The sequence below is a fragment of the Carcharhinus amblyrhynchos genome, chromosome 16, assembly GCF_965287045.1.
Source record: "Carcharhinus amblyrhynchos chromosome 16, sCarAmb.v2.hapA, whole genome shotgun sequence".
Taxonomy (NCBI): Eukaryota; Metazoa; Chordata; class Chondrichthyes; order Carcharhiniformes; family Carcharhinidae; genus Carcharhinus; species Carcharhinus amblyrhynchos.
The window spans coordinates 19,894,761-19,907,000 of NC_137339.1; the positions used below are offsets into that span (position 1 = coordinate 19,894,761).

General features: G+C 44.5%; 1 protein-coding gene across 5 annotated transcripts in view; it reads left to right on the forward strand.

Moving 5' to 3' along the window:
* Window positions 1-12,240, forward strand: part of LOC145353875 (receptor-type tyrosine-protein phosphatase T-like) — a 1,296,999-nt gene that overhangs the window by 252,949 nt on the left and 1,031,810 nt on the right. The gene's annotated exons all lie outside the window — the stretch shown is intronic.

A 12,240-nucleotide genomic window follows, 5' to 3' on the forward strand; every position in this document is an offset into this window, starting at 1 on the left:
TACATTTAAATCGTCGTTCTGCCCATTTTGGGCTCGAATCAAATCGCCGCCATCCCCGGGTTTTGGTAAGTCTGTATGGATGCGGGCACGGGTCGCGTTAATGGCTTCACGTTTGACTTTAACACGTTTTCACACCCGAAAACGGGCTCGACGCGATGGTAAAATCGGGCCCTTTGTCTCCTGAAATGCTAAAATGTGTGTACTGTGAGAATTTTAAAAACACAAAGTACTGAGTGGTTTGTGTTGTAATTTTTTTCGCCACGTCGTTCACTGATATGAGCAAGTCATCAGCAACAACATCCATGCAGTAACCCAACATTCTGAGTACAGGAAATATTACTTTGCAGATTGGACAATTAAATTAACAGAGTGCAAGAGAAAAATTAGTTATGACATATAATCGGTTCATCAGCATAATTGGTCTAATTCTCTTTGGACACAGTCTGATTTCTATGCGGTATTGTACCACAGCTTTGCTGAGGGATATTAAATCTACTTTTCCCTTTGTCAACTCATTCTGTTAAGAATTCTAGTTTATTTGTTAAGTGAGATATCCTATTTGTAAAGCTCTGTGAACCATTTAACAAGCTATGATTGGGGTTTAACGACCCAAGAGAACTAATCGTTCACACGTGTGGGACCTTCCTAGGTCAGACAGTAGCGTGATCTATTCTTAAAAGCAAATTGGAATCTTAACCAGGGAGCCAGTGGAAAGCCACAGTGTCTGCCTGTCAGCAAGTAGTGTAAAAGGAAACTCTCAAGCCTGGTTGTGCAAGATCCTGGGCTGGAACTCTATCGCCTTGCTCACCACAAGATCGACGCGGTTGAGGGTCCAACAACAGAAATCTCCGTTGATTTCGGGTGGGAATTTCCGGTTTCACCCAAGAGAGGCCATAACATCCTGCCCCTGGTGTGAAAACGAGAGAGGTTTCTCCCAGGAGCTTTAAAGCTTTCGTTTGTGGGGCCTTGTCTTCATTTTTGGAAACTGCTGACTGCTTTAGAGAAACTCTAGGCTGTTCAGTGTTATGTTTAGGGTGCAAAGTCATCCAATGATTTATTAATGAGACTTACTCAGTAAAATTGTTTAGGGTGTGTGGTGATTTCAGTGTAACTCAGCAGAGTAAGGGTCACCTGGCTTGGTGGGAGGGACGGAGGCATTTGGGACTCGGAGTGGGGAAACGTCCCAGGTGATGGAATCCCCTCCTAGGCAGCAGACATGTAAGGAGCTAGCTGCTGTTTTCTCATTAATAAATCCTTTTTGTATTCACAAATGAAGCCCGTGAGAGTGCATCATTACAGGGAGTTTACTGCCATTCCTAGACAGGCCATGCACTTACGTATCCAGGAGTTGAAATTGCCACCTATATTCCACTCATTATTCTTGCTTTCGAGATGCTTTCTGTTATCTTACCGATGTGGTAGCATGACCCTTTAAGGGGCAAGTTCTCAGAGGGTCGTGTGACTATGTTGGCTGATTGGGCTGGGGCATGTGAAACCTAGGATGAAGTGTAGGCTTTCCTTGCCAGTTGGGAGTCTGGAATCATGGAGTACGGTAGCCTTTATATCACCCTGTAAATAGTTACCTTAATAAACTGCTCATTCGTTAATCTACTTGGTGGTCGTCTATCTTTGTGAGATATTACAATGCACTTGTGATGACGTGCTGTATGATTCTGCTGTCCTGCTAATCCTGTTTAGAAATTGATGCCATTATCATCTTTCTCGCTCTCTCTCCACGGCACAACTCACATATTGTGAATTTCCTTTAAAAGGAGCAGACTGTGACCGATTTAAATTGTCACCTCCTTTGACACTCTATTATGAAGACCATCAGAACTGAATGCCTTGCTGCTTTTTAGTGCTCTTACTGTGTCTCTCATCCCTTTGTTGGTGAATTTCTGTATCTGTCAGTTTTTCTTCTTGTCTTTAAAATTCTAATTCTGCATGGAGAAGGTAGTCTTAATATTCATTTATAAACACTGACATAAAGGAGTTAATAACAGCATCTGCCACTCCTTATTAATATGTTGACCCAAAACTTCCTCAGAGTGGCAGTCTCTGTCGGGTTGTCACACTAAATGAACTTACCCCGGTTGAAATAGCACAGCTCCTGTTTCACACGAGATTTCTCACTCAGGCTAGGTGAGGCAGGTGGGAATGCAACGTGCCCTCAGTAACATTAGCGTGGAGCAACTGGGACGCAGAGAGGTAACTCACTCCCCCTTTTAATGGCAGCGTCAGACATATAGGGGATTTTTAATGGGCCCATATCAAAGGAACAGGTAAGTTTCAACAGTAAGTGGTTTACCTGGGAGGAGGGAGGGTGGGGAGGGGAGGGGGTGGAGGGAGACCATGAAGTGGAGAGAATAAGGAAGAAGGGTGGGAGAGGGATAAAGACTGGTGGTGTGGGGTGGGGGGTGGGGGGGGGGGGTGCGGAATGTGGGGGGGAATAGTGTTGAATGGAGAGCAGGGAGCTGACTTTGAGGCGAGGGGGAGGTTGGACTGAGAGGGTGGGTTGGGGGTGGGAGTGATGTGGTGGGTCCCCCTGGAGGAGCAGAGATGTGGGGGTGGGGGATGGGTGGTGGTGGCTGTCCCGTGCGAGACTGGGCCTGGGTGTTCAGATAGTTACTCTGGAGCTTTTTTCCTTCTAACTCATCAGCGTAACTCAAACCTGGCAGAGCCGTCCAACGTTAGTGATTTAAATCACTTTGGATGGTTCCCAATCCAGTGCAATTGTCCGGAGGAAGTTAGCACTTTATGTGGCAACTTCCGAGAGAGATTGCCCATGGCATCATTTGGGGACCCTCCCAAGTGACACTGGGGAACCAAGAAGTTATGGACCAAGTGTGACAGGATCTGCCTCTCAAGAATTTGCCTCTTTAGCCATCCGAAAAGTTATGCATGATGAAGACATATAGACACCAGACACCCCATCTGAAATGGATTTGTTTATTGTGAGTCCACCATCTTTCCTGGATGGAAGGATGGTTAAAATATAAAATTCTAGGTACAGTAAAGGACAGGGTAGAGTAAGGGAAAAAGGATGAGAAGAGCAACTTATACTTTGACGCTAGGATAGATGTAACTATAATAATCATGGAAAAGATTTCTATAAATAAAGTCAGAGAAAACAGAGCATAAAGTAACAGATAGTCGGACTACTGAGGAATCCCACCAGGGGCACAGGGCAGGATTTTCCTGCCATATTTGCCTCAAAACCAGAAAATACCATCCAAGTTCAACAGCATGTCCCATGTCCCATCTGCGACTATTCCTGTTATGGATGGGATAGGAAATACCCTCCATAATTAAATGGAAATGTTTAATTGTTATCATATATAGGGATACAGTGAAAAGTATTGTTTCTTGCAAGCTGTATAGAAAGAACATACCATTCATAGAGTACATAGGGGAGAAGGAAAGGAGAGCTGCAAGTGTTGTTTTCTGCGTTGGTGTAGGGTGTCAAATCGCTGCAGCCATTGTTCATCATGGTGGTGTGCATGGTCAAAAGAATGTGTTCCCATATGCCTCTGTCACCAGCTTGTGATGCCTGCTTGTGAAAATTGACGTTTAGGGCCTTTGTGTCATTCTAACGGGCATCCTTGAAACGGAAATATGTTCAGCTAATTACCATGAAACCATTGTCGATTGTCGTAAAAACCCATCTGGTTTACTAATGCTCCTTAGGGAAAGAAATCTGCCATCCTTACCTGGTCTGTGACTCCAGAGCCACAGCAATGTGTTGACTCACAACTAGTCTCTGAAATGGCCGAGCAAGCTACTCAGTTGTATCAATTGCTACAAAGTCTCAACAAAGAAATGAAACCAGACAGACCACCTGGCAGTAGCGGCAGTGTATACCATCTACAAAATGCACAACAGCAATTCACCAAAGATTCATAGGCAACGCCTTCCAAACCCACAACCACTTCTATCTAGAAAGACAAGGGCAGCAGATATGTGCGAACACCACCACCTGCAAGTTCCCCTCCAAGCCACTCGGCATCCTGACTTGCAAATATCTTGCTGTTCCTTCGCAGTGGCTGAGTTAAAATCCTGGAACTCCGTTCCTAATGGCATTGTGGGTCAACCCACAGCACTGGAATGTAATGATTCAAGGAGACAGCTCATCACCACCATCTCAAGGGCAACTAGGGATGGGCAATAAATTGCGGGCGAACTAACGAAGCCCATGTCCCACAAATTAATAAGAAAAAAATCATGACTTGGCTACTTCACCATACAGAATGTCCTTGGATATGCCACTGTTTTCCATTCTATATACATGCCCGAGGCATCAAAGCTACCTTTACTTGATGAGCGCTAACAAACTCTGCCTTTGAGACCACCATCACATTTGCTATTTTGTCTTGCCAGGATATACACATAATGTGCCGCAGGCAGTGAGGCTGGAAACTGTTGTGTTTCTTTTCCTAATAGCTGTAAGTCATCCAAGTTTGGCAGTCATATAGCACCGTGATGAAAACATAGCCTCATAAACCCATCAGATTGGTCCAATGGTTAGCTTGAAATTATTCCATGTACATTCAGTGAATCAAATGTGATAGCAACTTTCCCCAGTCATATATCAAATTCTGCATCAAGGGACAGATTGTCTGTCACATATGGTCCCTGGGTAGCAGAATTTGCTAACTGCTCCCAGCGGGATGTTATTTAGTTTGATCAGTGGTGAAAATGCAACATCTTACTCCATGCCCATGCTTTCCTTGATGCTTATAGTGAGAGAGAACTACCAGCTTCAGAGACACAGTCCATGAGTCTTTGGAGTTGGGTTTCCATGTCAGTGACTTGCACTGCATCATTAACATGGAGGAGTTCCTAGATTAGGGGGGAGGTGTGTTTTTGTCTTCAATTTCAGTCATGATAGGTTGGGGAGCATGCTGTCCAGTGCAGTGCTGCAAATTTGTCTTCCATATCTGCAGGGAACGCGAGACTCAGAGCGTGCTTCTATCATATACTAAGCTGATTTTTCAGTCCAAAGATGTGAGGGTTAGGTTGATTGGCCACATTAAACTGACCTTTAGTGTCAAGGGGACTAGCAGGGTAAATGGGGTTACAGGGATTGGACCTAGGTGGGATTGTGGTTGGCACAGGCTCAATGGGCCAAATGGTCTCCTTCTGCACTGAGGGAATTCTATGATTCTCTTCACCCTGTCTACAATTGCAACACTGTATTCTGCACCAATTCTTTCCTTCTCCCCTATGTTCTCCATGAATGGTATGTTTCTTGCGCGCTGAACAGACAAATACAATCATTATATCCCAAAACATGTGATAATAATAAATCAAATCAAAGCAAATGGAGGCGAAAATACAGAACAAAGTGGGGACTAGCGCACAGCCCTGTTTCACTCCATTCTTTATTCTGAAAGTGTCAGAGATGGTGCCACCAACCTGTATGGTGCGATGCAAGTTAGCATGGAAGGAGCAGATGAGACTGGGAAGTTTTAGTGGGCAGACAATTTTCCCCCAAATCTTGCGAGAATCCTGTTCTGCTGATGGTATTGGATGCCTTACTGAAATCCACAAAAGTAAGGTATGAAGGTGTACCATGTTCCCTATAATTTTCTTAAGGATGCTCTGTAGAGAATTTCATGTTCACAGTAGTTCTGCTGTCATGGAAACTGCACTGTGCTTCCTGGTATACTGGGTCTACGAGTAGATAGAATCTTTTAAGTATGACCCTGGTAAAGGCTTTTCCCTTGACTCTAAGGAGTGACCCTCTAGCTGTTACAGTCTCCTCTTCATCTTTGTTTTTGAATAATGTGATGATTTTTTTGCATTAGGCATCTGTAGAACAAGGCCTACTTTCCACAAGAAGCAGGAAGAGAAAAAGGTGTGACAAGAGATAGCAATTTCTGTGCTTGAGCAGTTTGTCTGGGATTCTATTTTTGCCAGTTGTCTTTCTGCTTGCTAAGCATCTGTTATGTTCTTAAAACTCAAGTGATGAGAACTCTTCATCTAACACATCCAAGACAAGATGCTGCAGGAAAATGTCAAGTGCAGGCTGGGATTGTCTGCCTCACAGGAATGTAGCCCACAGTAGTGCTCATCCCAGCGGGATACATATTTACTTCTGGGCGTAAATTCTTCACCAGGTTGGTGGGGGTGCAGGGTGAGGAGTGGGAAATTTGATGTCAGGATAAATTTAATAGTCATAAGCAGTTTGCATTCTTTGACATAAGTTTATACAGTGTTTTGTTTACTGTTTCTCGCTAGCTTTTGCGCGTCTATCGTACCTTCTCTTAGGTTTTAGCTGTTGGGCTTTTGCTGTGCATTTGGTTTTGGAAGCTTTTGGCTTGTGCATCAGTGATGAATATCATTTAGGCTGAGTCACTTTCAAGTGGAACCAAACACTTGTTGCAGGTCCCACCTTTACCCAGTGATGCTTCTGTTGCTTCATAGATGATTGAGCTCAGCGACTTCTAAGCTTCATCGATACCAGTTATGGCACTTCTGGCAAATTATTGGTGGGTATCAGTCATTCTAGCGACAGCGTGAAGTGATGCCAGTTGGCATAATTACTTGTGCAAGGGTTGTTGACACACGGAAATGTGAAACTTCCATGTGTGCACCTTCACTCCACTGCTGACAACTGAGTGGTTGGTGTTGCAATCTGCACTGTGGAAGCACTGGGCTAACTATGCCTTCATGCAATGATCAGATCTAGTTGGTGCCAATGTCCCTATTCTTAGAAGACACCATGATGCCTTGTGTTGACAACTACCCTGAAATAAGCTGTTAGTGACACAGTGCTCATTTGGGCCACAAATTCAAGAAGGCATCTGCTATTGTTTATCTTTCTCATCTGATCACCATCGAGCCACAATGACCATGAATCAATATCTGCTCAATTATATGTGTTGAAGTCATACAGGATGAATAGTTACTCGCCATTTACAACTTCCCTCAGAACACCACTTAGGGAGTTGTGGGAATATTAATTGTCTGAGATGCTGGTATAGAGTTGGTGTTTATGCGCATGTAATATTGAGTGCACTTCCATCAGATGACAGCCACAGGGAGTTGAGATGTGGCAAGTTAATTGACAGTGTCTGGCAGTTGCTCGCTGCAAAGCCTAGACTATACCCACAATGGTTGTTAATATCTTTTTATAGTTAATGTAAGAATTATTCCCTTTATTACTTCACCTCTACTCCACATTGGCTAATGGTCTATGTTGCTGCGATATTTGGCAATGGAACACATTTGTTCTGAAGTCCCCAATTACATCTTGAAATATATATCTTTCTCATATTGTACCTAATCCAAGTAACGGCGTATTACTACCCATAATTATTCCGTCTTGAAGTTCCCAAGCGTAAGTATTGTTTTATAGATCTGTTTATGAGATGTGGGGTCACTGGCTAGGAAAGCATTTATTGCTCATCCCAATTGCTCTTGAGAAGATGCTGATGAGTTGTCTTCTTGAACCGCTGCAGTTCCTGATGTGTAGGAACACCCACAGTGCTAATTAGGAGAGAGTTCCAGGATTTTGACTCAGCAACAGTGAAGGAGCGTCGACATATTTTCAAGTCAAGGCTGAGAGTGACTTGAAGGAGAACTTGCAATGGTGATGCTCCAATGTATCTGCTGCCTTTTTCCTAGGTGGTAGTAGTTGTGGGTTTGGAAAATGCTGCCTGAGGAGCATTGGTGAGTTCCCATGGTGCATTTTGTAGATGATACAGCAGGGTAAAGAAGCACAAATCGGTGGCTAATTTATCAACAGTCGGTTGATCTTCACCTCGGATCCATTTCCCAACCTTTGCTCCATATCCCTTGCTATCTTAACCCAACAAGAAAACTACTAATCCGAGTCTTGAAAGCCCCAGTTGTCATGACACCCAGAACGTTTAGGGATGATGAGTTCCAAGTTGTTCTCACCTTTTCTGAAATTGGTGTTTCCTGAATGGCCTAGCTAACTTTCAGGGTGGCACAAGACTTTGAACTATGCCCAGGTCTTTGACTATGATCTATGCCCAGGTCTTATTTCTGAAGCAGACAATATCGAACTTTACTTACTCTACCCTCCGGGTCAAAACTGGAGTTAAAATCAGAGCCTCGGGATCTTGCTGACAGAAGGATACAGACAACAATTCATCATGTAAGGTTAGGAATAGTCCAATTTGCAAAGTCACATAACTTGATCCATACTAACAGCACCCACATGCACAATACCATTAGAATCATGTTACTCTCTTTTGAGGATCTAAAACCCAGGAGGAAGAGCAATCCAAACATGGCCAACAAGAGAAGATAAAGACTTGGTTAAATCAAAGGAAGACACTGATAAAATTGCCAGAAGAAGTGGTAAGCCTAAGCATAGGGGGCATTTCAGAATTCAGCAAAGGAATGTGAATGTCAACTAGTGCGAAGCATAAGAATGGATTGCAAGAGCGTCGATAGGAAGGAAAGACAAAGATTAGCAAAAACAAGTATGGGTCCACTACTGGCAGAGACAGGAGAATTTGTAATGGGGAATGAGTGAATAGCAGAGAAACTAGACACATACTTTGTGTCTGTCTTCATGAAGAAAGATATGAAAAAACCTCCAAGAATATTAAAGAGGACAACCCGGTGGCATAGTGGTTAACAGTGCTGCCTCACAGTGCCGGGGACCCGGGCTCGATTGGGTTACTGTCTGTGCGGAGTTTGCACATTCGCCCTGTGTCTGCATGGGTTTTCTCCGGGTGCTCCGATTTCGTCCCACAGTCCAAAGATTTGCAAGTTAGGAGAATTGACCATGCTAAATTGCCCCTTAGCTAGTCCCCCTGACATTAAGGTAAATGCTTGGGATTATGGGGATAGGGCTTGGGTGGGATTGTGGTCAGTGCAGATTAGATGGGCCAAATGGCCTCCTTCTATACTGTAGGAATTCTATGATTCAGTGATTCTAATCAAAGCACCAGCAAGAATGAGGAGCTGAAAGAAATTGGTGTTGGTAAAGCAAAGTACTGGGGAAATTAATAGGATTGAAAGATGATAAATCCCCTGGATCTGACGTCCCAGACTGTTCTAAGAGGTGGTCTCAGGCAGGGATGTGGATGCACTAATAGTGATTTTCTAAAATTCTATAGATTCAGATCCTGCAAATTGGACAATAGCAAATATAACCCCACTGTTTAAAAAAAACAGGGAGAAGGAAAACGGGGAACTACAGACCTGTCAGCCTGACATCCGTAGAAGGGAAAATGCTGGAAAACATTATCAGGAATGTGATAATGTTTTGATAATGTGATAATGACCTGGCAGATGGAATACAATGTTGGCAAGTGTGAGGTTATCCACTTTGGCAGGAATAATAGTAGGAAGGACTACTATTTAAAGGGCGAAAAGCTGCAGCATGCTACGGTGCAGAGGGACCTGGGGGTCCTTGTGCGTGAGTCGCAAAAACCCAGCCTGCAGGTGCAGCAGGTGATCAGGAAGGCAAATGGGATGCTGGCCTTCATAGCGAGGGGGATTGAATATAAAAGTAGGGAGGTCTTGCTGCAACTGTACAGGGCACTGGTGAGGCCGCAGCTGGAGTACTGTGTGCAGTTTTGGTCGCCGCACTTGCGCAAGGATATTTTGGCCTTGGAGGGAGTGCAGAGGAGGTTCACTAGGCTGATACCGGAGTTGAGGGGGTTGAACTATGAAGAGAGGCTGAATAGACTAGGCTTGTATTCGTTGGCGTTTAGAAGGATGAAGGGGGACCTTATTGAGACGTATAAGATGATGAAGGGGATGGATAGGGTAGAGGTGGAGAGGTTCTTCCCACTCAGAAAGGACAGCAGGACTAGATGGCACAGCCTCAAGATAAGGGGGGGGAGCAGTTTAGAACGGAGTTGAGGAGGAACTTCTTCACTCAAAGGGTGGTGAATCTTTGGAATTCTCTGCCCACTGAAGTGGTGGAGGCTACCTCGCTAAATATATTTAAGACGCGGGTATTAGGTTTTTGGTAGACAAGGGGATTAAGGGTTATGGGGAGAAAGCGGGAAAGTGGAACTGAGCCACTTCAGATCAGCCTTGATCTTATTGAATGGTGGGGCAGGCTCGAGGGGCTAGATGGCCTACTCCTGCTCCTATTTCTTATGTTCTTATGTGATAACTGGACACTTTGGAAATGCTGGTGGAATTGGGTAGATGCATTTATGAAAAGAAAATCATGTTGGACAAACCTGTTAGAGCTTGTTGAAGAGGTGACCAGCAGAATAGGTAGGGGGAAACCAGTGAATGTGGTGCATTTTGGATTTTCAAAAGGCTTTTGATTAAAATCACACAAAGGTTAGTCAGCAAAATTAAAGCACATGGGATTGCGAATAATATACAGGCATGAATTGGTTAATGTGCAGAAAGCAGAGAGTAGAGATAAATGGATCATTTACATGTTATTGATAGGTTACTGTAAGCATCAGTGCTTGGATCCCAGCTATTCACAATCACTATCAAAGATTTGGATCTGGGGACCAAATGTCATATTTCCAAGTTTGTTGATGATACAAAGTTAGGTGGCAATATGAGTTGTGAGGAGGACACAAAGAGACTGCAAGGGAATTTAGACATGGTTGAATTGAATGATGGAACAGACTCGATGGGTCAAATGGCCTATTCTTGTTCCCATTTCCTATATCCCTAATCTAGTTCCTGTTTACCAAATTTAACCTGTAAGAGCTAGTTGGCTGGGAGGGGGCTAGTCTGGGGAACGGAGAGAGCTAATGGGCAGCATGGTGGTACAGTGGTTAGCATTGCTGCCTCACAGCGCCAGGGGCCTGGGTTCGATTCCTGGCTTGGGTCGCTGTCTGTGGAGTTTGCATGTTCTCCCTGTGTCTATGTGGGTTTCGCCAGGTGCTCCAGTTTCCTCCTAAAGTCCAAAAGACATGGCGTTTAGGTGCATTGGCCATGATGAATTTTCCCTCGGTGTAGCTGAACAAGTGCCGGAGTGTGGTGACTCGGGGATTTTCACAGTACCTTCAATGCATTGTTAATATAAGCCTATTTGTGACACTAATAAATAAACTTAAACTTAGTTTTCTTCATTGCCATAAATGTTCAGTTCTGTAAATTATTGGGGGTGCGGGGTGGGGAATGGGGTGGGAGGGTGCAATCTTACTGGCTCGTCATACCAGTCGATCAGCATAGTGAGCTGGTAGAATAGCGAGAGAGGCAAAAAACTGGGTTCTTGCCCAGTTTCTTGCCTCTTGTGGTCTTACCGGCCCTGTTAAGCTGGTGCAAACAGCCGGTTGCCTGGGAAGGATGCAAGGTTGATGTTAATATTTAAATTTTTATTTAAATATTATTAGTGAGCCGTGGATAGAATTATCCAGGCTCACTTGCCTTAATGGCCTCATTGGTGGCAGTCCTCACCAGTGAGGATAATGTATAGTCTCCAGCAATCCGGACCAGGTGGCTTCACTGGTGGGACTGGAGGCTATTGAGGCCCTCCAACTGGTCTGGGGCAGAGGGGGCAGTGCTGGCATTGGCAGCATGGGACCCTGGCACTGCCCACCATGATCTTGGCAGTGCCAAAGTGTGGGGCCTAAAGTGAAGGGTTCGGCCATGATGTGAATCAGGACCATGATGGGGAGTACTCTGCATCAGAGATTGGCTGGAACGGCGATCGTCTAGGATTGGGCCGGGGGGGGGGCGGTGCAGTGTTATCAGGGTGGCAATTGGCTGGGGATGTCAGCAATCAAGGGGGGCGCGATATCTCCAGAGGGGAGAGGTGAGAGGAGGAAGGGGGGAGGCAATGCCTGGGAAGTGGGGTGAGTGTACTATGTACATAGAACACTGACAGATCAAGATGCATGCAAAATAGCACCACTCACAGTCAGCAGCCAACTTCTCGGTGAGAATAGACTCCATACACTCCCCCTACTGGCGTAAATCACATTTTGCCTTTCTTTTTGCACTATGTGCCATACGACTGTATCTGAGAGCTTGCCCAAAAAACGGGTGTGATTCTCTCCCATTTTCATGCCTGTTAGGCAATTAGCATATTTTTGGTCTTTGAATGATGCGTTTTAAAGCACCTTTCCCTTTCTTTATCTTAACCTGTTTCTCAACTATCCTGCCTGTAATTGCTACTCAAATTTCTGCATCCGATAACTCTGCTAAAACTGAAAAATGAGCAAGCAGAACCAAATCACAAACCTAGAATTAGCCAATCACCAATTAAACACAACAATTGGAGGGAAAACGTAAGGCTGCAAGAAAAGTGCTGGAACCAATGATTCGGCCTAA